The sequence below is a fragment of the Macaca nemestrina genome, chromosome 16 (genome assembly GCF_043159975.1).
Source record: "Macaca nemestrina isolate mMacNem1 chromosome 16, mMacNem.hap1, whole genome shotgun sequence".
Lineage (NCBI taxonomy): Eukaryota > Metazoa > Chordata > Mammalia > Primates > Cercopithecidae > Macaca > Macaca nemestrina.
This window is the reverse complement of record NC_092140.1, coordinates 23,354,486-23,377,888: the sequence shown is the minus strand read 5'-3', so window position 1 is coordinate 23,377,888 and position 23,403 is coordinate 23,354,486. Positions and strand designations below refer to the sequence as shown.

The 23,403-nt window shown below is 36.7% G+C and overlaps 1 long non-coding RNA gene across 2 annotated transcripts in view; it reads right to left on the bottom strand.

Moving 5' to 3' along the window:
• The window catches only part of LOC105477093 (uncharacterized), a 199,166-nt gene that overhangs the window by 160,991 nt on the left and 14,772 nt on the right, over window positions 1-23,403 (bottom strand). For both annotated transcript variants that reach the window (XR_011614686.1, XR_984474.2), the window contains exon 3: window positions 720-989. This is a non-coding gene — a long non-coding RNA (uncharacterized lncRNA). The remainder of the gene's footprint in view (window positions 1-719; window positions 990-23,403) is intronic.

Below are 23,403 nucleotides of genomic sequence, written 5' to 3'. Positions count from 1 at the left end.
TAAAAATGTAAAGTACCTCAAAGAGCCAAAGATATCTTGACAGGAAAATCATAGATATACCTGACTTTCTGGCTATTTATGAGTCCACAATAATCATGCAAGTGTGTGGTTGATATAAAAGTAAAGAAATCAGCCAGTGGAACAGAATGGAGAATTCAGAAATTAACCTCACAAATGCTATCAATTAAACACAGACTTGCTAAGGCCGTTCAACTGAGAAACGAAAATCTCAAAACATGGTGGTGGAATAAGTGGATGAGCATTGGGGAAAACACACACACACACACACACACACACACACACACACATCAAATAAAAAACCTTGATCCTTACTGCACAACACAAGCAAATATTAATTTGGAATCCTAATAGATCTAATAGTAAAAGTAACCTTTTAAATTTCTCAAAGAAAACATAGAATACTTTTGCAATTATTTAGTAGTCAGTGATTTCTTTGAGAAACATAAAACACTAAGCTTTTATGAAAAATACATAAATTGGATATTAACAAAATTTATTTTTCATTTTATAGCACCATTAAGAAAATAAAAATCGGGCCTCATATTGAGAGAAAATATTTCCATATCTAGTAGGTATAACACTTATGAAGGTCTTATATCCTAACTTCCAACCTGTAACATGTAACCATATATAATATATATTATATATTATATGACATACATAATACATATAATGACATAAAGAATATATAATCTCACCTGGTGAGCTGGCTCATGCTTGTAATTCCAGCACTTTGGGAGGCCAAGACGGGCAGATCACGAGGTCAGTAGTTTGACACCAGCCAGGCCAATATGATGAAATCCCGTCTCTACTAAAAATACAAAGATTAGCCAGGCATGGTGGTGCATGCCTGTAGTCCCAGCTACTGCGGAGGCTGAGGCAGAAAAATCGCTTGAACCCCAGAGACAAATGTTGCAGTGAGCCAAGATCGTGCCACTGAACTCCAGCCTGGGTGACCCAGTGAGACTCTGTGTCAAAAAAAACAAAACAAAACAGAATATATAATATTATATATATGGTTGACATTTTGTTACTGATACATAGATTATATAAACTATATGTTTTATCATATCATATACTGTTATATTATATATTACCTATTATATAATTTATAATCTGTTGTATGTATATTTACATATGGTTGTAGATAACCATATGTAACTATATAGTTATATTTATATAGATAATTTGTAATTTATACAAAATTATAAATAAAGTAGCCCAGGGTGGTCTACTTTATGGTGTCCCTCAGTTGTCGTGCAAGTGGAGCACGTGCAGTCAAGACTCTATCTGCCCTACATTTATATTACATTATACTGTAGTATACTATATTTTATATTAACTGTTTAATATATTGCATTCCTTTTTACATATTTATCACATATTATGTCATATAAAATAGATATATAGAATATATGACCTATGTATCAAAAATTAAAAAGCAAAAACCCAATTTGACTTTCACCATGATGTGAAAAAATTAGAAAATGCATATATGTTGAGGATAACAATAAAAAAATTTAAAAATCTGCATTGATAGTTTTTTTATAAAGTCCAACTTACACCAACTTCAAGACCATCTAATTCCACACCCAACTACTTACACAAGAGAAACAAAGGTGTATGTCCAGAAGATCCATTTACACATTACTTATGTTTATAGAATAATTATTAATAATAGCAAAACACTGAAAGCAACTCAAATGTCCATCAACATTAGAATGGATAAAATGGGATACATTGGTATACTGCAATATTAGTCAATAATAAAAGACTGATACATGGGGCCAGGCACAATGGCTGACACCTGTAATCCCAACACTGGGAGACCGAGGTGACAGGATGCCTTGAGCCCAGGAGCATGAGACCAGCCTTGGCAACATACATAGTAAGACTCCATCATCACAAAAAATACAAAAAGGCAGGCATGGTGGCTTGCACTTGTGGTCCCAGCTACTCGGGAGGCTGAGGTGAGAGGATCACTTGAGCCCTGGAGTCCGAGCCTACAGTGAGCTAGGATAGAGCCACTGTACTCCAGCAGGGGCAACAGAGTGAGACCCCACTTAAAATAAGATAAAATAAAATAAAATAGTAAGACTGATACATAGGAAGACATGGTTGAATTTTATAAACATTTTTGAAAGGAATATTTCAGTTGCAAAATAATAAGTCTGATTTCATATACATGAATTTCTAGATCAGACAAAATTAATTTTTGATAGAAAATGCGAATGATGGGGTGACAATAAAAACTGGATGGAGGCATAAGGGAAGTCTATGGGGTGATGGAAATGTTTTCTGTTTTGACTGGAGTACAGTGTACATGATGTATACATTAGTCAAAACTCAAGGAATTGTCACTTAATCTGTGCATTTCCTTGTATGTAAATTTTACCGTAATTGAAAAAGTAGATGGAAAGAGGAATAGATACAAATATTAAGAATACTTAACACCCTATTGCAATATATGGACTTTCTTTGTATTCAGATCCAAAAATATAATATGTTAAAATCACTTGTAAGACTCTTATAATATGAATACTGGCAAAACATTATGGCATTACTGTTCATTTCTTAGGGTGAACGTGGTATTTTCAGGACAGTTCTTCACATGGTCTTGGACTGAGTTAGTTTTCCCCACCTTCTTTCTTACAGTTCTCAACAATAAGTGTAGAATGTGCTAGGAATGCAATATCCTTAGACAGAGAGAAACTGCCTGGAACTTGTCTCTCTCTTTCCTAGGAAATGTAACATCTTGAGTTAGGGAGAAACTATCTGGAACAAATTGGATCTTTGTTCCTCTCACCCTTGGGAGCAGGACGGGCTTCAAAGCTTTGGCCAGTGAGTCACATGCTGCTGAGTTAGTAGCCCAGGGTGGTGTACTCAGCTGTTGTGCAAGTGGACCACGTGCAGTCAAGACTTCATCTGCCCTGGGCAACTTTCCTGAACCATGGGGATCAGCTCACAATGGATCCAAGACTTCTTATTTCCCTTCCTACTCATCTAAAATTAATTAATAAGCCTGCTTTAAATAAGTTTTGCACATGAATGTGTTCCTTCTCTCATTGGTAACAGGGCAGCCCAGGCTGCAGTGGGTGGAAGGGTTTGGACTCCAATTCCTGGTGGTTCACATGATGATGATCTCTGCAATCCTCCCCACAATGGGAGTCCTCTTTTGGTGAACCTGCTTCCCAGAATTATGTTACATTTTTTAAAGCCCTTATATTTTAGAAACATATATTGACATACTATTTGGTGTCTGACATTTGGGAATACTAACTGCATTAGATGAAGATAAACTAAGATTGGCCATGTATGAATCATGGGTGTAATGAGTACATTATACCACACTCTATAGTTTTATTTATGCTTTAAAAGTTATAAAATATTTTTGAAAGCATACCTTATTGATTATGTATATATAGTGTAGCATTGTGGGTACAAATATTTAGAAGACTCAGTTATTTTCAAGGAACTTATGATTTAGATGAAATGCCAAGTGATAGTAAAACCAGCTGAAATAATTTTAACACAATTACTTTTGTATGATAAGAGATTTTTTGGGAGGACCAAAGATCCTGATTGGTTGAAAACCAGTCCCAGAGGAAAAATATTCTTGAGTTAGGGTGGGTGGGCCAAGGGGATTGAAGAGTGAGGGCAAGAATGTCACAAAAAGAGGGTTAGTCAAAAACAGAGAAAACACAAGTTGTAAACTTCATACTTGACCTTACGCTGAATTTGCCAACAGAGAATCAGTTCAGGGACAAGCTCCACCTTGCTAATCAATGCACACAGCTTGCCTATGACTGTTCAGGATCCATACTGCATACTATGATTTAATAAAAAGAGAACAGTCAAGTCTTGGAAAAAAAATTAAGAAAGGAGTAAGATTTTTTAAATAAGGATAAGGATCTGAAAATAAAATGAAATTAGACAAATTTGGATTGTAAAATGAGACAAATTTTTCCAGACGGGAAAAAAGACATGGGGGACAAAGAAAGTGGATGAGTTATTAGTAGGGTCATGACTACCCGGAAAGATATGTTTCAGCTTAGTAGATAAACCCTAGCTGTCATATAAACTCCTGTTCGAAGAAATATTTTTTCAATCATTTTATTATGATGCACAGGGTGGCTATGAATGGATTAAAGATGTCCCATGATCTTTAACAACGTTATCCATGGAACCACTCAATGCAGCCTGGTCCAGCCAGGAGCATGTTCCTCCAGGAACTTCAAATAGTATACTATTTTGTCACAACCTGAAAGAAACATTGCAAAATATTGTTCTAACTGAAGGCTTATGAACTTCCAAAGGATTACTGGGCTACTCCATTTTTGCTCCCTGAATGGAAGGATGAGAGGCACCTGTTGAAGTGTGGCCGAGAAAAAATCAAGCTCAGGTATTGGGGTTCAGTGGCACTTTACCTTGGCCAGGAGGGCCAATTCAAATTTGGTTACTGGTAATTAATGTAAACACTCCTTTTTCAGCTTCTACTTTTGAATCTAATGCTTGTATTTGAGTGATTTTTCCCCAGGAAGAATATAATATATAATAGCATTATATTGATAGTAACTGTGTCTTATGTAATGATATTTCCATATTGTTTTCTCAACTAAGTATGTCAGCCTTTCTGCATATCAGCAAAGCATAGCCAAGCAAACCAAGACCAGAGTTCTGAATTCTTAGTAACTCCTTTTTATCAGCTATTCTGTACACAAAGCCACTGTAGAAAGGACATTTTAAAACTTGTATGCATTATTACATTCCTTTGTTTAACTTTTCTCTTTTCTGTCTGTCGTATTACTTTTAAGTAAAAACAGTGGAGGTCATTGTTGGCTGACTGACTGACCCTATGGACAACCACTTTCTCCAAATTTAGCTTCCAATCATTGGTCTAAAGTTGCTCAAATAAGTCTATTCTGGCCAATAAAATATAAAAAGCTTTGTGAAGTATGGCTTCCATGAAAGTCTATTATGGGGCAAATAGGCTGTGAAATTATCGTGTCCGTCTTTTGTTCGTCTGGATTGCAATACCCTAAGTGATGTTGAGGTAAAGCAGGCACCTTGCGACCACAGAAAAGCTCACTCCACTTGAAAAGTAACAGACAAAGGAATTCTAAAGGATGCTTACGTACCTGATAACCACTGGAACTCTTGTATTAGCCCAGGACTATTTCAAACTTCTGGATATGTAGAGGCAGGAAAAAAAAAAAAAAAAGAATATCTGTTTAAGACAGTTTATCAGGTTGGTGGTTGTGAATACTCAGTTCTTCTGTCTGAACAGATTTTTAAATGCTTCTGTTACAGGTTCAATTTATAGTCTCTCTAACTTAAAAAAAAATACTCTAGTTGGTCAGTCTACTGGCTTGTTTTAGGAGGTAAGAGTGATAGTTTTCTAAATAATCAGTGGGGACATTAAGGTGAAAAGGTTTTCATTGCCTGCTTCATCTTCAACATCACTTAGTGCACTCCAGGTCAGAGAAGAACAAAGGACAAAATGTTTTCACAGCCTATTTCTCCCTTTATGGGTTCTTAGAAGCCTCATTCTGTGAAGTCAACTTATATCTCACTGGTTAGAACAGAGTTATCTGGACACCCTTAAAGCAGTGATTACTATTTTGGATGCTGTTAGTGTCAGGAAAGAGAACAGCAGGTAATCACTGGTGAGGCAAACCTTGCTCCATTTCTCCATGAGGTGCTGTGTCTATATGTGCGCGTGGGGTCAGTATTTGAAATTAAGACAAGTTTCTAATGAAAACAAGTCTGGAGCCACATTTCTTAGTTCAGCTTGGTCCCACACAGATAATTTCAAATTATTTTACAAAATCCTGCTAATAATGAATGTCAGAGTATAATAGGCTAAGAAACTGGACTTACTAAAATAGCAAATTTATTGAAATCAGAAAGCAAACTGAATATTGTGAAAGAATAATTCAGTGCCTAAATCAGTTTTTGTTAAAAGCAATATACAATTTTTTCCTACTTATCAAAATTACAGGTATGATATAGTGTTATAGAAGCAAATTTGAAAAATCCTGTGAGGTCATAATAGGTCAGACTCCCAAATATTTTTTGACATTTTTATATTTTCTAAATTCCTTTACATATGTATTATATTTAGAGAATAATTTAAAAGATAGAGAATATACATCCTTTTGGGCCTGGCGTGGTGGCTCACGCCTGTAATCCTAGCACTTTGGGAGGCCAAGGTGGGCGGATCACCTGAAGTCAGGAATTTGAGATTAGCCTGGCCAAAATGGCAAAATCCTATCTCTACTAAAAATACAAAAATTAACCAGGCATGACTGGTGCATGACTATAGTCCCAGCTACTCAGGAGGCTGAGGCAGGAGAATGTCTTGAACCCGGGAGGCAAAGGTTGCAGTGAGCCAAGATTGCACCATTGCACTCCAGCCTGGGCAACGGAGCATGACTCTGTCTAAAAAAAAGAAAAGAAAAATACACCTTTTTGTCTCCCAAAGTATTCTCATGGCTCAAGAAATCTTTTGAACTTCATTATCCATACCTTACATTTCTACTCTAGTGAAAGAGTGTACCATTGTGAGTATCTTAACAAATCAGTAAGCTCACACAGCATATGTTGACAGGGCCTTAAGCAAAGAGAATTAATAACACATAGTCCTCAGAGATTGAAGGCAGGAGAACAAAGCTTCCTACCCTGGCAAAGAAGTGCTGTGTTTCAGAGAGCTTTGCAGATGAGCAGTGTAAGGCAAATTCAAAACGGGGTTAGGGCCGGAAGTGGCGGCAAGGCCAAGTTACATCAGCAACAAAATCATGTCTAGGTAAGTCTCTCAATAGATAATTACTTGAGTAAAATCTTAGCTACTCTTCAAGATTTTACTTTTTATTTATTTATTTATTTATTTATTTATTTTTTAGAGTCTCCCTCTGTCGCCCAAGCTGGAATGCAGTGGTGTGATCTCGGGTCACTGCAACCACTGCCTCATGGGTTCAAGTGATTCGCATCTGTATAGATAAAACTTCTTGAATTTATTGACACATAACATACTGAGTAAACACAAAACATACCGAGTAATTTGCATAAAGTGCAAATTAACACGGTTCACCTATTCTCAGATTCTTTCACACCTTCTTACAAACCATATTCAGCCTTTTTTTTTTTAATATGGAAAGTTCTACTATCAAAGTGAACTAATCTGAATAGTACAATAGTGCAGCCACAAATATATAACTAGGCTTACACCTATGTAACCCCAACACACATCTAGCACTCTAATGGTGCCCCTGTTCTTAATTATATTGTAACCTATTCCCTAGAAGTTACCACTATTCTTACAACTATTAAAATTAATTAGGATTGCTTGTTCTTCAACTCCATATAAATGTAATTATACAGTATATATTCTTTTGTATCTAGGTTCTTTTATCCAACATAGTATCAATGAGGTTATTTCATGTCCTGTGTCTGAATATTTCCCTCTTTTTTTTTTTTTTTTTTTTTTAGATGGAAGTCTTGCTCTGTTGCTCCACGCTGGAGTGCAGTGGCATGTTCTTGGCTCACTGCAACCTCCGCCTCCCGGGTTCAAGTGATTCTCCTGCCTCAGACTCACGAGTAGCTGGGATTACAGGCACATGCCACCAGGCCTAGCTAATTTTTATATTTTTAGTGAAGACATGGTTTCACCATGTTGGCCAGGCTGGTCTTGAACTCCTGACCTCAAGTGATCCACCCACCTCGGCCTCCCAAAGTGCTGGGATTACAGGCATGAGCCACCACACCTGGCCCATTTCCTTCTTGTTAAATTGATATTGTAGATGTGCTCACTCTGCCATTATTACTATTTTCATGCTATGGCATACACAGGGAGCATATATTCAGAGAATTTATAACTTACAAGTCAAGATTAAAAACTCAAGAAGAATTTTCTTCCCAGAATTCATTGACTCAGTTACTACTGTTCCAGGTAAATTTTTGAGTTAATGTACAGTTTGACTTCTTTTCAGCCCATTCTACTTAAAAGAATAAAAATTAACATTCACAATTTGGAGGTTAACAATTTGCACATTCCCTATCCATACAGAATAGGAATAAGGACATGGATTAACTTATTTCCAAAAGCAAGTTGCTTGCAGAAATTCACATTGCTCACACTATTTATTTATTCTTTCAAAAATACTCATTGAGATCCAACAAGAGCCAGAAATTATATTCAGCACAGGTTATGAAATGATAAAGAAAAGGTATCAACTATACCAAGAAACCTATATCAGGGCTGCTCAGTTTTCTCCTGGGCCCACAAGTATAGTAAAACCTGGCAACACAATGTGGCAAGTGCTAGGACAGAAGTATACATGTGGTACTATGAAGGGACTGAGGACAGAGAATTAAATGTTCTGGAGCTGGAAAGGAGAGGCAACGGTGGTGAGTGGTACCACTAAACCATTTTTAGTGCAAGTGATGAAAGCAACCTTGACCTTTAGTAAACCAAAATTGTCCTGAGTTTATGGCTTAATAATAATGTATTCTCAACAAGAAAAATTTCTTACAAACCCATGCTATATACATCTATACAAACACAAAGAAGAAATATACTAAAAATGTACATGAATTAGAAGATACTGGAAGTTAAAGTAATTTTATTCAGCAGTCACAATATTAGAGTTCGTTATTATGAGTTCTGAGTAGCACCCAAGTTGTTTCAAAGTTAGATTACGGATATTGTCTTTAACTTGTGTTTGTATCTTTCTTCCCATGACAATGACATATTATTATCAATAAGACTACAAAATCTTTTGAAATAGCTGGGTTTAAACGATACCACATTAAAGCACTCACCTTGAAATATCATTTCCTATAGTTCCTCTTCCTCTTTACTTCTACTGATTCCTACGTATTAACCAGTCCCTTGTTTTATTATCTCAGTTAAGAGCAACATTAATTTAAGAGAAATTAGGTAAAAAAAAAAAAAAAAAAAAAAAAAAAAAAAAAAAAAACAGGCCTATTGACAATTTTTGGGTTGACTTGAAGATTGTTTTTGTTTGTTTGGTTGGTTGCTTTTTGGAGATGGAGTCTCACTCTGACTCCCAGGCTGGAGTACATGCATTGGTGGGATTTCTGCTCACTGCAACCTCCACTTCCCAGATTCAAGTGATTCTCCTGCTTCAGCCTCCCGAGTAGCTGGATTTACAGGCATGCACCATCGCGCCTGGCTAATTTTTGTATTTAAAGAAGAGACAGGGAGTCGTTGGCAAGGCCTGAGTCCTGTCCTCTTGCTCTCCTCCCCAAACAGCATGAGCTTCACCACTCGCTCCACCTTCTCCACCAATGACCATTCCCTGGGCTCTGTCCAGGCATCCAGCTAAGGTGCCCGGCTAGTCAGCAGCATGATCAGCACCTATGCAAGGCCCCAGGGGCTCTGGTTCGCGGATCTCTGTGTCCCTCTTTACCAGCTTCCTGGGTGACATGGGGTCCTGGGGCCTGGCCATGGGGATGGCGGGGGATTTGGCAGGAATGGGAGGCATCTAGAACGAGGAGACCATGCAACGCTTGAACGACTGCCTGGCCTCCTACCTGGAGAGTGAGGAGCCTGGAGACTGAGAACTAGAAGCTGCAGAGCAAAATCCTGAAGAGCAAAATCCGGGAGCACCTGGAGAAGAAGAGACCCCATGTCAGAGATGGGAACCATTACTTCAAGACCACTAAGGACCTGAGAGCTCAGATCTTCGCAAATACTGTGGACAATTCCTGCATCCTTCTGCAGATCAATAATGCCCATCTTGCTGCCAATGACTTTAGAGTCAAGTATGAGACAGAGCTGGCCATGCACCCGTCTGTGGAGAGTGACATCCATAGGCTCCGCAAGGTCACTGATGATGCCAATGTCACTTGGCTGCAGTTGGAGACAGAGATTGAGGCTCTCAAGCGGGAGCTGCTCTTCATGAAAAACTATGAAGAGGAAGTAAAAGGCTTACAAGCCCAGGTTGCCAGCTCTGGGTTGACCATGGACGTAGATTCCCCCAAATCTCAGGACTTCACCAAGATCATGGCAGACATTTGGCCCAGTATGATGAGCTGGCTCGGAAGAACTGAGAGGAGCTGGACAAGTACTGGTGTCAGCAGATTGAAGAGAGGACCACAGTGGTCACTGTGCAGTCCACTGAGGTTGGAGCTGCTGAGATGACACTCACAGACCTGAGACATACAGTCTAGTCCCTGGAGATCAACCTGGACTCCATGAGAAATTTGAAGGCCAGTTTGGAGAACAGCCTGAGGGAGGTGGAGGCCTGCTGTGCCCTGCAGATTGAGCAGCTCAACGAGATCCTGCTGCACCTGGCGTCAGAGCTGGCACAGACCCAGGGAGAGGGACAGCACCAGGCCCAGGAGTACAAGGCCCTGCTGAACATCAAGGTCAAGCTGGAGGCTTGCCACCTACCACAGCCCACTGGAAGATGGCGAGAACTTCAATCATGGTGATGCCCTGGACAGCAGCAGCTCCATGCAAACCAACCAAAAGTCCACCACCGGCCAGATAGTGGATGACAAAGTGGTGTCTGAGACTAACAACACCAAAGTTCTGAGACATTAAGCCAGCAGGGTACTCTTTGGAGAGCAAGAGGCCAATAAGAAGTTCAGAGGTAAAAATAAATAAATTAATTTAAAAAAATAAAGTAGAGACAGGGTTTCACTGTGTTGGCCAGGCTGGTCTCGAACTTCTGACCTCAAGTGATCCACTCTGCTTTGGCCTCCCAAAGTGCTGGGATTACAGGCATGAGCCATCGTGCGCCACGACTTGAAGATTTTTCTGATAGAACTGTTTTTTTACAGAATATGTTATTTCAACTATTTTCCTTAGTCAAAAAGATGAATCCCATAATAACTGAAGTTTAAAATGTATGGATATTTTTGGAACATAGAGACAACACTCAAGTTTTTTGTGATATTCATTCATAAAGAGCTCACAGATCTCTGTTAAAATTTTGAAAGTGATCAGACACAATCACTTTATTATTGTTAAAGATTATAATAAAATGCCAATCATGACAAATTAGTTTTTGATAACTACTAGGCAGCATTGTTTGAAATGATTTAGGATTAGTATTTAACTGTCTATTCAAAATCTTTTATAATATAAAAGATTCTTTATGAGCTTGTTGATTTTGATGTTTGAAAAGTGCTTACTACAGTTTCCCTATTATTAAGACAAAGTAAGAAAAGAAACTTGGTTAAACCAGAGAGAATGTTAATAATCATGACCGGGGAAGTTTTATTTGTGAAGGCTTTTATAAAATATTTACCTACAAACAAGTACAATGAAGGGACCACAGTGTTGCAACACTCAGATTCTTCAGATGCCAATCTTGGTCAGAGCTGCCCTAGGCCTTGCTCAAGAGAAAGTTACACATCAAAGGAAAGGTGATAAGGTTCTCATCACACAAAAAACCTTGCAACTCTCCTTGACTTTCTTTTCTCAAGATGGTTTTGAAGTGATTGAAATAGGTAACATTCTGTCCAAATAGTGTTATGTGAAAGGAATTTCTAAAGAAAATCTAGCTGCTGCCAACAATTTGCCCACATAATTTTCTTTTGGTCTTTGTATGTAGCATCGTTATTCAAGTAATATTTATTGATTTATGAACATTCTTAATTGGCTAGGTTCTCTATGAGTTATAATTAAGAAAATACAGTACCCCACATTAAAAAACTTTCTGAAACCAGAAGTTTTATTTTAAAGAAATACATAATTTTCAATAATTGTCAGATTATTATTGTACATTATTTGCCTTCAAGTGTTGAGTATTAAGAAAATAGACAAATGGGCCAGGTGCGGTGGCTCATGCTTGTACTCCCAGCCCTTTAGGAGGCCGAGGCTGACGGATCACAAGGTCAAGACATCGAGACCATCCTGGCCAACCAACATGGTGAAACCCTGTCTTTACTAAAAACACAGAAACTAGCTGGGCATAGTAGTGCATGCCTGTAGTCCCAGCTACTCAGGAGACTGAGGCAGGAGAATTGCTTGAACCTGGGAGGCGCAGGTTGCAGTGAGCCGAGATCTTGCCACTGTACTCCAGCCTGGGCAATAGAGTGAGACTCCGTCTCATAAAAGAAAAAAAAAATGACAAAAAAAAAGAAAATAAAAAAATGTTTTGCCATTTCAAGTTTGTTTTTTTATATTTTCAAAATGCTGAATAATTATGTATATTACCTGGCTGACTGGCTATTTTATTCAAGCACTTAAGGAAATAACCATACATTTTTTTTTATCACACACACTTTCTCCATTGGTTCGGGTGGGTTCGTATAGTTTTTCTCTTCTGTGGAAAGAAATGACTGCAGACTTGATTATGAAAGAATCATACTTGTGTGGGAAATAAGGTTTTACTGCTCTATGAAAAAAGAAATATTTTTCTTCCTAAAATCTAGCTATGTAAAAATTTCTTTTTTTCTTTTTTTTTTTTTCCTCTGTCACCCAGGCTGGAATGCAGTGGCGTTATCTCAGCTCACTGCAACCTCTGCCTCCCGTGTTCAAGTGATTCCCTTGCCTCAGTCGCCTGAGTAACTAGGATTACAGGTGTGCACCACTACACCCAACTAATATTTCTATTTTTAGTAGAGATGGGGTTTCACCAAGTTTGCCAGGTTGGTCTCGAACTCCTGACCTCAGGTGACCCAACTGCCTCGGCCTCCCAAAGTGCTGGAATTAGAGACTAAGATGCTGTGCCCGGCCCGATGTAAAGATTTCTAAGAATAGTCTTGCTCTTGTATTTGGAATGTAAGAAAACTTGATGTATGGGATTATTTCAATATTAGGAGAGACTTTAAACTTCCTGATTTATAAAAGCTTCATCTTTTTAATTTTCTGAACCTAATTATGGCACTATATTTATGGATTAAATAAGAGAAACAAAACAGCTTAAAATTCACACTCTTATAATGTCTTTTTTCCCCAAACATTTTAGTTCTATATTAGTATGTTCAATACTGTAGCATCTCCTTTTAAAATAAAAACTTCTGTTGATGTAGTGGCTATAAGTAACACTATACGCCTGGCTATTAGACTAGAACTAAGACCATATTCAGAATTATCCAGCACTGAATTTCCAATATACCAGTATATGCACTGCTGGCCCCAGTGTTATCTCAGAGAGAAGTGCCTTTTTGAGAAATAGGTTTTCATGATAACAAACCCACAATATTTTAGTTTGGAGAATTACGAAAGCTGAAAATACTTTAAATCATGTTGAAGTTTAGAAACAGATAAATGAAGACTAAAATCTAATTTCTGATATCAATAGGAGTTTAAGAGATAAAAATAATTACACAACATCTTTATCAGTCTTAAGGAGATGATATATCAATAAATAATGGGATCCATTCTCTCAGTCAGCCTCCAGAGGCCCCTGGAGGTTTCCTACCTAGAAAGCCAAGAAAAGTATACTTCCATCTACTCAAGCAATTTACTCAGCTGTTGCCAAAACTTTATTCTAGGCTGTGTTTGGCAGATAATAAAAGCAGTTCTTTGTGTACACAGAAATTCATTGTATTTCTTAGGCCTCATGCTGCTAGTCAATGGTTATTAGAGGCTCGCAAGCATGTTGTGTATGGGGAGCAAAGGAAGCTGAATACGACGTAAAGTCAAAGTCAGTCCTTCAAGAAAACCGTCCAGTTTTATTTTTTTAATCACTGCCGACAGTGCTCCCTTTCAGTGCGGTTTACGTTCACTGTATTTTCTTGTTCCATTTCCTGTTGTTAGGTAGCTCTCCTCTGTTTCTTTTTCTCTTTCTTGCATAGTTTTTCTTTCTGATCAGTATCTTAACCTCTTTTTTCCTGTATTTTAAACTCTCTGTAATGATCTTATTCCTGCTTATAGATAACAGTGTTTTCAGATAGTTTTGAATTTTCATGTTTCTAACCATGGCTTTATTTGTAAATTACTTTTAAACTTATTGAGCACAATTGTACCACATCAAACTCCAGAAGAGCTCTCCTTTAGAAGTTAACAGTCTCCTGATGTCTTGGTGACCTGTCTCTGAAAACAATGAATCACCGGAAATACTCAGTTGAGTGCATTAGGTACTAACTCCATGATGTCCTACTTCTCTTTTTACTAATATCTTTGCCCGAACACCGACTTTCCACTCCCTTTTATACCAACCAGTTATAACGCTCATAATGTTTTACACATCCCAAGTCTGAAATACATGGGCTATCATTAGCAATTCTCCTTAAGCCTTAGTCAGTTTTCTAAATGTTCCCATTACTTCTCCAAATAAGTGAGTTTCTGATAAAGACATCAACTTCTCTGCAGCTTTTTCAGGTGGACTCTTTTCTTTCCTCTCCTAACTAAATAGCTCAGGTTTCAGTGGTGAGGTATAGAACTCACACTGTTCTTCATTACCACTTACAAATCATTCTTCTATCTTCTGCCTTTAAAACTCACAACCCACGTGACCCAGATGTCAAATGGGATGCATCTACCTCCTGATCATTCTCCTCATTTACTAAAATATCTAGTCCTTCTATTATTAATCTTGGTGATATTATCATCATTCCCATGAAAGATTAAAAAACTTTTCTTCTTAGTTCCTTAACCTCTTAGAATTTAATAACATTTCTCCAACTTAGCTCAGCCATTAACTCCCATGGCCACCCCTATTGTCAGTGCTAATGTATCAATTCCAGTCCTTCAAGTTCTTGTAAATTCTCTGACTATAGTACTGAGAGGTGAAGCTGGCTGGGCTTCTGGGTCTAGTGGGGACTTGGAGAACTTTTCCGTCTAGTTAAAAGATTGTAAATGCACCAATTGGCACTCTGTGTCTAGCTAAATGTTTGTAAACACACCAATCAGCACTCTGTCAAAATGGACCAATCAGCACTCTGTAAAACAGACCAATCATCACCCTGTAAAATGGACCAATCAGCTCTTGTAAAATGAACCAATCTCCAGGGTGTGGGTGGGGCCAATAAGGGAATAAAAGCTGGTTGCGCCAGCCTGTAGTGGCGATCCACCTGGGTCTCCTTCTGCCGTGCGGAGGGTCTGTAGTTTTGGTCTTAGCAATAAATCTTGCTGGTCAGTGATTGGGTCCCTGCTGTTTTTAAGAGTAGTAACACTCACCACGAGGGTCAGCGGTTTCAGGCTGGAAGTCAGTGAGACCAAGAACCCACCGAAAGGAACCAATTCCAGACACAGTACTATTGCCCTTGCAAGTCTTTTTTTTTTTTGGAGACGGAGTCTCGCTCTGTCCTCTGGGCTCAAGCGCGGTGGTGCAATCTCGACTCCTCACTGCAACTTCTCCCTTCTGGATTTAAGCAATTCTCCTGCCTCGGCGTCTCGAGTAGCTGGGACTACAGGCGCGTGCCAGCACGCCCAGCTAATTTTTTTGTATTTTTAGTAGAGATGGGGTTTCACCATATTGATCAGGCTAGTCTTGAACTGCTGACCTAGTGATCTGCCCGCCTCAGCCTCCCAAAGCACTGGGATTACAGGCATGAGCCACCATGCCCAGCCTGTTTTTCTTCTTAATTTATGTCACGTAAACTGCCTCCCTAGTAGCTCGATTGGGCCATGTGACCAAAATCTGGCCAGTGAAATTCAGTGAAGGGTGGTGGGTAACCCTGAAGAAATGAAGTTTAGTGAAAGTCGACATGAGCTCTCTGCAACCCCATCCCTTGATTCTGCCTGCCACAGGGATGATTATGATGATGTCTCGGACCCCAACAGCTAATTTTTGTGTTGGGTTTCTGTTTTGTTCTATTTGAGCAGTCTTTCTTTGGTAAATGCCTTTCATCATTTTAATCTTTTTTTTTTTTCTCTCCTGTTTCTTTTTCTGTCATTTAGCTTATTGGCAGAAGAATTCTTATCCAAGGATTCTGATCCTCTAAATTTAGTTTATTTTTCATATATTTTTTGAAAATATGTTGGTACTGTGGTCGTATTTCCAGGTTTCCTCCACCTTATTCTACAGCCCTCTCATGAAATTTAATGAGTTTGTATTGAAGTAGTAATTCTGTATGTATAGGGCTAACATTTAACATTAAAAGGTTGAAAACTGAAAACATTTTTCTTTTGGAAATTAGAATTGTGCCTGAGTAAACAAATAGAAACTTGTGAATAGTTAATCACCAGCTCTGAGATGGTATTTTGCACATATATGTGATAGGTTTGAATGGATGAACATATGCAGTTTGATATTTGGGCTCATATGTCATCACAGAAGATGCCAATTAAGGGTTAAGCTCTCTGGTCAGGCGCAGTGGCTCATACCTGTAATCTCAGCACTTGGGGAGGCCAAGGCAGGTGGAGTTTGAGGTGAGGAGTTTGAGACCAGCCTGGCCAACATGGTGAAACCCTGTCTATACTAAAAATACAACATTAGCTGGGTATGGTGGCAGGCGCCTGTAATCCCAGCTGCTTGGGAAGTTGAGGCAGGAGAATCACTTGAAATTGGAAGGTGGAGGTTGCAGTGAACGGAGATGGCACCACTGCACTCCAGCCTGGGTGAAAGAGCGAAACTCCATCTCAAAAAAAAAAAAAAAAAGGGTTAAGTTCTCCCATCTCTTCTCCCATAAATACATGAATATATATTTTAAAGTCATATTGCTATATGCACTATTATGTATTTCTTTAAGAAATAATTTTGAATTTTAGAGCTATCATATCAAATGATGACATAACACATTAATATTTTAACTTTGATATTAGAATTAAAAATATATATACATTGGTTTTAACATAACTTAATGCATTTTTCTAAACAAGAAAAAATAACATTGTATCATTATAGTTCACATGACAATTTTAAAAAATTCAAATTTGAGTATAATATTGTATATTTCTATATATTTTACATTTTTTATACATAATTTATCCAAAGTAGTTCACAAGAGTGTTATGTCATATTTTGTATTTGATTAAATGGAAAGCAGTAGAAGAAATAATACCTTTGCAATTGGTAAAATACTATCTCATATATAGCAATAAAATGTTTTCATTACAATCCATTATATTTTGTGTATTTACATAGAAGATATTTCTCATATCTTTATCTCTCATACTTTAATATAGATAAAAATTGAGGTTAAAATCATAAAATGTACTACCAATGAAATAGCATTTTATGTTAAATTGTATTCATTTGCATTTAGTTGGATGTCTTAGATGTAGTTTTTAGTAATATGAAACTGATGAAAAAACTGACATGATATATTCACAGTCTTTGGAAGGCACAAATCTTTACCTTGTGCAAGAAAATAACTGGACCTTTGTTTTGTGGTAGTTATGAGAATATGGTAAGAGCTATGAGCATTTGTAAGAAGCAAAATATGGAACAAATATCTTTCATTACCACACTTGTAGATTTTATCAATCAAATGTTAAAATCTTAAGTTGATTCCAGGAAGAAAGTACTGCTAAAGAACTATTTACCTATTAGTAGTAGAGATGGACATCTTTATAAAGTCCTAGGTTTGTGCCAAAAACAGTCTTCACTGTGGTAGGAAGGAAGTTAATAGTAAAGATGTTAAAAGCCTCTGATAGAGGTGAGTCTCCACTGTTTCCTTATTTGCATGCTCTGACCAGCACTGCTGGATGCTGAAAGAGGACACCGCAGACTCCCGCCTTTTCTCCAGACTCCCGCCTTCTCTCTGTGCAGCTGTCTTACCTCCATATCTGTTTCATGAACTCTGGCCACCTTAGTAACTCTGACCAACTTTGCCGGCTCAGTTCAGGGAGTCTGCCAGGGTTGGACTAGTTACTCGCTTCCTGTTATGGCGTAGAAACTCTCAAGACTAGAAGCTGGAACAATTGTAGGATTTACTTTGTTGAGTTCCGGTCTTTCAGGGCTCACTGTCCATTGTTGCCTGATGTTTAATGTCTTGAAAACTGTTGTTTCATGTAGTTTTACATTTTTTAGTTAATTCATACAGTAGTAAACATCTTCATCTGAAGTAGAACACTTGTTTGATTATGTCTTATTTTTCTGTCTCTAATAGAATATTTTGGGAGAAAATGGGGGAAATACAATAAAAAAAGGGGAAAAAATAACTCCAGTAATATTTAATGTAGTTGCACCTTTACTCTCCCTATCATTTGATCATAGTACTATCCGGAAAAGGGCTGTAACATATCTTATTTCTTCCATCTCCCTAATCTTTTCACTTTCTTAGTGTTATATTTCATGCATTCATTGATTTATTCAACAAATACATTTTGAATATCCATTATGTATTTGGCAAGGTGAGAAGGGCCTTTTACCAGAAGATTCCTCTGATAATTTTTACATATTTCCCTCAATGACATTGAGAAGACCGTCTCTGTGTTTAGAACTACATTTGCGATGGAAGGGGGAAATTAAAGTACAAAAACTAGAGGTGTCGCTGTCATATTTGCATTGTAGAAAGACAATTATGGCTGCAATATGAAGTATGTGTTAATAGGTCAAAGAGGCTTGGGAAAGAAACCAACAGGAGAACTGTTAAGATGACCCAGTCAAGAAATATTAAAGACCTATATTTGGGCAGTAGTAACAAAAATGAATAGGAAGATACACATGTGAAAATTATTTAACAGATAAAAGTACGGCATGAAATTATAGGATACGGCATGAAAATATTAGGGAGAAACAGGTTTCAAGAAGGGCTGCACTCTTTCTATCTTCTTAGTGTTTTAACTATAAGTAGGCCATCAAATATTTAATTAAAATATGAGAGTGATTTTCTAATCTCTCTTACTCTAGTCCATTTTTGTATATGGGGCAATAATCATTATAGCCATTATATGAACGTTTGAAAAGATAATGTGGGATAATACATCAAAAAATATTAGTATAATGCCTAGCACATAATAAGTGATTCCATATTTTAAATATTGATACAATTGATTAGGTTTCTTGTTAATTGAATAGCATTATAATTTTTTTTTTAGATATGGCTTTAAGTCACTTTCAAGCTATACTGATGACCTGAATATTTAGGCCCCTCAGTAAGGCATAGTGATTAATATAAATCAAAGTAAAGTTTTCATTTTGGTTAACACATTTCAATTTGTTAGTTTGAATCGGTTCCTCTGAATCAAATTATCTCTACATACTCTGCTCAATTTGGATTTTTAGAACTATACAGTTGAAGCTAAAATGGACTAAGATGACCCATCAAGATACTCTGCATGTTACTTCTGTAAACTAAAGAATATATTTTTCAGAAGCTATATTTATTTTATTTATTGCAACTATAATGACATTAACAACTCCTAGAGAATCTTAGAATATGGAAGCAAGACTCATTAGCTCCAGTAAAGAATTTAAAAGGCTTTCTTTTCCCAGATACTAGTATTGTGCAATAATCATATACATAGTTACAGTATGACATAATGAGGACCTCAGTGAACACTCACTCTCTCTAAAATAATAAAAATACTAGCAAAACCACCTAAAACCTACCATAGCAGAACTCTAGTAATTAGAGTGATCCTAGAGAAACTATTGAATATAAGTGTGACAGCAGGATCTGTGGTGCTTTAACTTGAGGCTACTCCTATCACTCCTTTTTACCCCAGATCAATGGCACAGTAGCAAAAATACAGCAGTACTGCAGACAATGAGATTTAACCTCTTCTGGAGTTCCCTTCAAAGCATCACTCCTAGAGCACAGGCAATATTTTGTTTGAACTTGCAGATAACTACAAAATCTCTATTCTCAGACTGTGGCGATGTTTTGTGTTTAACTCAGAGAACTCAGCTCTGCTGCACAGTGGTGGATGAGAATAAAACATTGAGCAATAATAGCTGAATATTTCAATAACCCATTTTCAGTAATGGAGGAGGTAACTAGGCAGAAGATCAACAAGGAAATGGAACACTTGAGCAACTCCTAGACTTGACAGACATGTTTAGAATACTACAACCTACAACAGCAAAATACACATTCTTCCTAAGTGTATAAAATCATTCTCCAGGACAGACCATATGCTAGACCAAAAAATAAGCCTTCATAAATTGAAGGGATAAAAATGATACAAAACTTATGACAAGTGATAGAAATTCAAGGCAAAGCAATATTGGCATGAGAATAAACATACTGATCAAAAGAATATGATTGAGTATGCAGAAATAAACTCATGGTCAACTGATATGCAATTGACCATAAATCAATTGAATATAAATTGACCAAGGATGCCAAGACAATTCAATGGAGAAAAAAGTAATATTTTCATACATAGTGATAGGACAAATGAATATCCAAATCCACAAGAACAAATCTAGACTTCTATCTCATCTTACAAAAAAATTAACTCAAAGGTGTATATAGACATAAAGTAATTGTCAAAATTATGAAAGTTACAGAAGAAATCATAGGGGTAAATCTTCATGACCTCAGGTTAGGCAGAGATCTTTTAAATACCACACCAAAAGCACAATTGGCAATATAAATTAAAAAAGATAATTTGGATTAATCAAAATTAAAAACTTGGCCCATCAAAGGTCATAATCAAGAAAGTGAAAAGTCAAGTGGAAAAATGAGAAAATCTATTTCCTTTTTTTTTTTGAGATAGAGTCTCACTCTGTTGCCCAGGCTGGAGTGCAGTGGCCTGATCTTGGCTCACTGCAAGTTCCATCTCCTGGGTTCACGCCATTCTCCTGCCTCAGCCTCCCGAGTACCTGGGACTACAGGCGCCCGCCACCTCGCCTGGCTAATTTTTTGTGTTTTTAGTAGAGACGGGGTTTCACCGTGTTAGCCAGGATGATCTCAATCTCCTGACCTCATGATCCACCCGCCTCGGCTTCCCAAAGTGCTGGGATTTACAGGCGTGAGCCACCGCGCCCGGTCAGAAAATCTATTTTCAAATCACACGTTTGACCAAGGCCTTGTATCTACAAAACATAAAGTAATTCTATAACTCAACAGTAAAAACAACAAGTAATGAAATGGGCAAAGGATTTAAATAGAAATTGCTAAAAGGAAAAAAGAAAGAAATACAATTGGCCAATAAACATATAAAAAGATGCTGAACATCATTAGTCATTAGGAAAATGCAAATTAAAACCAAAAGGAAATACCATTTCTCATATGATGGAATGCTTAAAATAAAGGAGACAGACAATAAGAAGTGTTGATGAAGATATGGAGATATTGGAAGCCTTATACATACATCACTGGTAGGAAGTTAAAATGGCATAGCCACTTTGAAAAACTTACAGTTCTTCTAAGAAATTAAACATAAATTTACCATATGACCCAGAAATTTCATTCCTCAGTGTATACCCAAAATAAATGAAAACTTAGATACACAAAAAATCTTATTGGTGAATGTACATAGCAGCATTATTCATAGCCAATATATGGGAAAAACGAAAATGTTTAATATCTATTAATAAATATAACGTGTTATATCATACAATGAAATATTACTTGACAATAAAAGTAATGAAATATTAATCCATGCTACAGTAAAGATGAACCTTGAAATCATCGTGTTAAGTGAAAGAAGCCTGTCACAAAGACTACATAAAGAACCATTTTATTTATGTGAAATACTAGTCTCAGTAAATCCAGAGATAGAAAATAGATAATTGGATCTCTGGAGCTGAGGCTGGAAGTGGGGTCTCGAATGAGAGAGTGCAGGGTGTGAAGCCAGGATGGAATATGGCTGCTAATGTGTATGGGGCTTTTTGGGCACCAGTTAGGTATTCCAAACGTAGATTCTGTTGATGGTTGTACACTCTTTGAAAATGCTAAAAATCATTCCACTGTGTGCTTTAAACTGGTGAATTTTATGATATGTGTAATATCTCAATAAAGCTATAAAATTATGCATTAGGCAACTATTTGAGCATGCTATTTTATTCATTTAGGAAATGGAAAATTAAAATTGATAGTTTCTCCCATGGAGAAAGCACAATAATAATAGTGAAGTAAAAGACAACTGGAAAACCGCCGCAAATTCAAGAGACTACATACAATTTCTTTGAAAATTTTCAATCTCCTTCTGTCCTTAAAACTGCCTTTCAACCTTTTGTACCCAGGACAACATTTAATGCATAATAGTAGGAGTTTCATAAATTCTTTTGATGAATGACTATATTAATTTGTTTTATGGAAAAATATTTGTTTTACATTACACTATCAATTGCAATGTTGAACTTCACATTTTGATGAAATTCCATGCATTCATTTAATTTTCAATATGCTTATTCTTTCTTTTTAATTTGACTTTATGTCAGCTTAGACTACTTTATCTCACTGTGAGCAATTACTGTTATTGGGCCTTATTTTATTGTTGCTAATAAACATTTATTGAGCATCAAAGTCATACATCTATTATACACATAATATATTATATAATATATGCAATACATTATGTTATATATAATATGTAATATATGTATACATATATAATATATAATGTAATACGTAGTATTTGTATATTTTTATTATATATTATATATTATTTTAAAGTCAGTCTTTTTGTTGTATCAGTATATTGTTGTGATTTACAAATAATGATCTCACGCATTTATTACTTTGGAGTATGTGGAGAATAAAATTTTTCACATAAATATATGCCTTTTTATATGCATTATTCCTTAGGAACTTTGTTTTTGGCTAAATATTTAAAAACATTTCCAAAACTTTTTCAATTGCTTAATACTTTTTGCTATGTGGAACAGAATGACGATGATGCTCAGAACATAGGGTTAAAGTGATATGCTTCCTGCTTTAAGTGATCACCTAAACTCTGTGCTTTGTTGTCTGTATAAATTCCTTTACTTTCAGTCAACTCCAAAAGATAAGAGTTCCAGGTTAAAGCTGCAGTGTTCTCTCTCTTTCCAGCCTGAATGATTCCAGGTGAGGTTTCTGATTTACTGCCCCTTCTAACCAAGCTACTTAAATCAATAAAGGTAATTTTATGAACAATTCTAAAACCTTACATAGCTGACAAGCAGTTCTGTCATTCTCTCTTCAGGTTCTGTGTGTAAGCTGTAGGACACTCAATATCTTACCAGGCAATTTCCTTGTATTTCTGGTTCTGTAACTGTGCTCTAAGTACCAAGTTTGAAGAAAATGTTATTTAATGTAAAGTAAAGGGCACTATTTTATGTTTTCAAATTAACAAAAAAAAAGTACTTCCCAGATGGGATTTAAAATATAGCAAAACATTGCAGTGATTTCTAAGGTAGAAAGTTACGGTAGTTTTGGGTGTTTTTTTTCCCCACTAATGTCTAAATACTTGTGAGAATTAATACATATTTTCAAGAAATGTTAATGAATAGAATGTAGGAATGTAAAATAATAAGAATCATATATACAAATTACACATTCAGATAAAACAGATACAGAATAATAAACAGGTTATCTTTTCAAAAACTGTGTTATTACTGATAATAAACCAATTTAAGAAAA